Source organism: Elephantulus edwardii, unplaced genomic scaffold, assembly GCF_000299155.1.
Source record: "Elephantulus edwardii isolate Elephantulus edwardi_28Jun2011 unplaced genomic scaffold, EleEdw1.0 scaffold00203, whole genome shotgun sequence".
NCBI lineage: Eukaryota > Metazoa > Chordata > Mammalia > Macroscelidea > Macroscelididae > Elephantulus > Elephantulus edwardii.
In genome coordinates, this window is record NW_006399953.1 from 5,005,921 (window position 1) to 5,010,880 (window position 4,960).

General features: G+C 37.6%; 1 pseudogene; it reads left to right on the plus strand.

The window, feature by feature from the left end:
• Window positions 1-1,207: 1,207 nt before the first annotated feature.
• Window positions 1,208-2,526, plus strand: LOC102862895 (annotated as a pseudogene).
• Window positions 2,527-4,960: the final 2,434 nt, after the last annotated feature.

Consider the following 4,960-nt stretch of genomic DNA (forward strand, 5'->3'; position numbering starts at 1 on the left):
GGGGTTGATTGGCAGGACAGATGATAGATTATTGGTTCACAGGTTGTGGAAGCTAATGAATCCAAGCTGAGCAGAAAAGGCTCACAGACAGCAGAGACCTAAAAATGCTAAGATCACCTGGCAATATGATAGACTGTTAGCTCCAGTTCCAAGAACCAGAGGTCAGATGCTGACAATCCAGATGCAGGATACAGAGTAAATAAGAAACATTGCATGCTTTTCAGAGTAATCTTATTTTATCTATCATCTATCTCTATATATATATACACTGAATGCAGGTAACTCCTTTGAGGGAACTCTCCTTATAACTTACTTTCTAACTACATCAGATCACATTTTAGAGTTGATTACCTTGTATCACAAAATGGAAGATAACTAGAATATTAATAACTGCTAAACTACATCATTGAAAACTGCCAAGTTGTTGAGAATCAGAGCTTGATCAAACTGACATATAACTTTAACTACCAATAGTAGGAAAAGACCATTTCCCTTGACTATGTATTTAACTACCTCATCTATTCTTCAAAACTTAGATGATTTTTTTTTGCTGCCATAATGACATACAAAAACCAACTACTCTCTTGGTTTATATTTTTTAAATTTCAAACTTATTTATCTCAATTTAAGTTTTTAGTTGCTTGGCCAGGGAACGAGTATATTTTATGGTCATAACATCAACATCTTAGAAATGAGACAAAATTATGTAAGTGTAAGCACTTCACTACCACATAAGCAACACTATATTATAGTATTTGCTTATCAAATTTGGTAGACATCCAAAGAAACTGTAAATATGATCTAGTGGAACCTAATAAATAAAACAGTGAGTCTTCTAAATGGAAAGAAAAGAAATTTTCTGTAAATAAAATGAAGTATAAAACCACCCAGCTCTGGAACTCACTTTGAAGACTACTTATATGTAAATATATTTATATTGCAAATATTATCATCTTTTTAAAATAAAAAAAAAACAAAACAAACCATTCTAGTTCATAATTATTTGAGTCAGGGGGATACTAGAACTATTTGAAATGATACTCCTCTACACGGCCAAAAGAATATCTAAATCTGCCAGTTCCAGTTGCCACTGCCGCCACCGCTTTCTGGGCGAGTCCACCAGGGTCCCGGCGGCGCCAGGTGCTTTCTACCCTGTCTGTCACTGCTGCCCTTGTAGCTAACCCGGGTTCCTCGCACCGATGCCGAGATGGCGACACGCTCCTGCCAGGAGAAGGCCCAGAAGCTGAACGAACAGCACCAGGTCATCCTGTCCAAGCTGCTGAGGGAGGAGGACAACAAGAACTGCGAGGCCAAAGGTCCCCGATGGGCTTCCTGGAACACTGGAATGTTTATTTGCATCAGATGTGCTGGAATCCACAGAAATCTTGGGGTTCGTATATCCAGGGTTAAATCTGATAACCTAGACCAATGGACTCCAGAACAAATACAGTGCATGCAAGATATGCTAAAGAATACTAAAGCACGACTACTCTTTGAAGCTAATCTTCCAGAGAACTTTCGAAGACCACAGACAGATCAAGCGGTGGGATTTTTCATCAGAGATAAATATGAAAAGAAGAAATACTACGATAAAAATGCTATAGCAATTACAAATAAAGAATTGGGGAGGGGGAGGAGAATAAGAGAGAAAAGGAGCCAGAAAAGCCTGCAAAAACTCTTACAACTGAAAAGGTGCAGAAAAAGGAAGATCAGCAATTAGAACTTAAAAAAAGTACCAGCCTTAAGAAAACTACATAGCCTGCTGTTGATCTTTTTAGGTCTTGATGGCCCTGCTGAAGCACCAGTAACCAATGGGAACGCAGCCACAATGCCAGCCCTCAGTGATGATCTGGACATCTTTGGGCCAATGATTTCTAATCCCTTACCCACCACTGTCCTGCCTCCAGCTCAGGGTACACCCACTATACCAGCAGTTGCCCCTTTGTCTACAGTAACACCTGGGGATCTAGATCTATTTACTGAGCCAACTACAAAATCAGAAGGATCCACAAAGAAACAGCTCTCCAAAGATTCCATTTTATCTCTGTAAGGTACAGGGACCATTCAGCAGCAGAATACTCCTGGTGTGTTTATGGGACCCGCAAATATACCATTTACCTCACAAGCGCCGACTGCGTTTCAAGGTTTTCCATCCATGGTAGTACCTGTGCCTGCAGCTCCCGGTCTTATGGGAAACATAATGGGACGGAGTGCAAACACGATGGTGGGCATGCCCATGCCCAATGGGTTTATGGGAAATGCACAAACTGCATTGTGATGCCACTGCCTCAAAATGTGGTCGGGCCCCAAGGAGGAATGGTGGGACAGATGGGTGGCTCCCAAAGTAAGTTTGATCTGCCCCAAGCTCAGCAGCCTCAGTGGAGCCTCGCACAGATGAATCAGCAAATGGTTGGCATGAGTATCACAGTGCAAACCCCACGGTGGCTTTTGGCCAGCCCCCAAGCACAACAGCAGGATGGTCCGGAAGCTCCTCGGGTCAGACTCAGCACACAACTTTGGAAATGAAAAATGCAACACAAGTTTCATCTAGAACTACCACCTGTTATTCCTTGCTAAAACACAACTATAGTTCCCCTGTTTGTTCATGTACATATTTTTCTTTCCTCCCATTTGTTCATTTTAAGAATTATCTGATGGACCGTGTTGGTCTATACTGATTTAATTTGACGTGGTAAAAAGCAGGTTGAGAAACCGTTTTATGTCAGGGGCAGCTTTGCTCACATTTCCCATGATTTCATAAACCATACTCTTTGAGAAGCTGCTCAGTCAACTTTGACTAATCAGTTTCACTCTCGGTATAATTAGAGCTATATAATGTTTGCATATAAGGGAAATAGTTATCATGTTAGTAATACCACTAACAGTATAAACCCTGCCCCTAAATTAGCCAGTAATCCTGTAGGAAGATACTATATGATCAAATGTTTAATCATATAAATAGAATGTAAATGCATCACTGAGAACTGTTTTCTAGTGTATCAAAATTCTTTATTTCATCATTAACTGTGCTGTTGTAATGATGTGCTTAACAGGGAATGTGGTTAGTGAAAAGAAGATAAACCTGGATGTTACTGTAAATTTAGTTGAACAAACATTTAAAGAAAGATTTCAAATTTTATCTGCCTCTCTTATAATTTGGATCTCTTCTTATGAACATGGTGCTAACATGAAGACCTTTCTCTGCACTATATGCAAACAGGGTAACTACAACAAAGCCACTTTCAGTTCTTGAAGGTATATCCAGGTTTACTACAGTAATTGTGTTTGCATTTTATGGTGCCTAGTATTGACAAAATGTTACTTCCCTATATTAAACAGATAAATCCATAAAAATAAAAGAATATCTAAATCTTTAATTACATTGAAAATTGACTATTAAATGTACACATATGATTGCAACAAACCCAGGGTTATATGTTGAAGAGTCTCATTATCTTCTTCCTTTTTCCTGTTTGTGACACACTTACACTGTCTATTCTAGCATGACCAATTAAAGGTGCACATACCTGGAAGTAAAATAAAATTTTAATTAAGGAGTAGCGGCAACTAATAGAATAAAAATGAAAGAACTGATCAGCCTTTGACTTCCCACAGTGTTTCTAGTTCAATTTTATGAATGTATATAACAAAGATATTATATTCAAGTCATCATTACTACTGAACTTAATGAAATCCAAGCCTCTAAAACTATAATATAGGTAAGTAAGGAAAAGCAAACTGTAGTGTGTTTTCTGTTAAGTAAAAAAATCCCATTTCTGTAGAGCCAATTCTCACACAAAGCAACAATACAGGACAGAGTAGGATTCTCTCATAGGATTTCCAAGGCTGTAAACCCTTACGAAAGTAGACTGCCTCATCTTCCAGTGGAGAGTTCCCCAAAGTGCTGATAAACAATGTCTGTTAGCGGAATCATAATCATTTCTTAAAACACTGATAGAGCTTCATTATTAAATACTTAGAGCAACTGAAATAGACCTAGGCACTAAGTTCTGAAAGCCCACTCTTGTAAATTCAAGCTTATTGAAATATAATTACATCTAGTGGGAAAAAAAATCTACATATAGTGAAATTCAACAATTTTATATATAGAATTTTATTGCTTTTGCAAAGTTATATAACTCTTTAACCACTCCCATGAGGTTCTCTAGGCTCTTGATAGTTTCCTTCTACTTTTAATATCTGGCAAGTGTTAACAGTATTTTAGTCTCTATCAATTTTCCTCCTGTAAAATTTCAAATAAATATAATCACACAATATGCAGTATATCTTGCCTGATTACATTTATTTGGCACTGTGATATTCATCTTTACTATACTGTTACATGTATTAGTAATTTACTTATTTTCACTGCTGAACAATAGTTCATTGTGAAGATGCACCTCAGTTTGTGTATCCATGTAGTTGCTTGATATTCCCCCCAGCTTAATAATCTTAAGCGAAATATATAAACTTTTAAAAATAGGCCTTTATATCCATCTCAAAACTTTACAACTAAAACTAACTCAATGCAAAACCCACATAAAACAGTGCTTCAAAATTTTATGCTGATGGAATAATTAACAATTACTTCAATAAGACTGTTGTATAAAATATATATATAGAACACCAATAACTTTACATAGGATAAATTGTACACTTTATCTCCTATGTAAAGTATGTTTTTGTGTGCAGTTGTGTCAGAACTGATGCATAGCTGACCCCCACAGTAGTTTTTTCAGACACAATAAATTGCACCAGAAGAGATTGCCCATTCTGTTTTCTTAGAGCAGCTTGTGGATTCGAACCTCACACCTTTGGGATTGCAGTGAAGTTTCTTACCATTTGGCCACCAGAGCTCCTTCTGTATAATATATTGTTGTTGTGTACCATAGAGTCAGAACTGGCCCATAGCTGACCCTCCAAAAGGTTTCCAGAGGCAGTTAATCACATGAGATTGTTC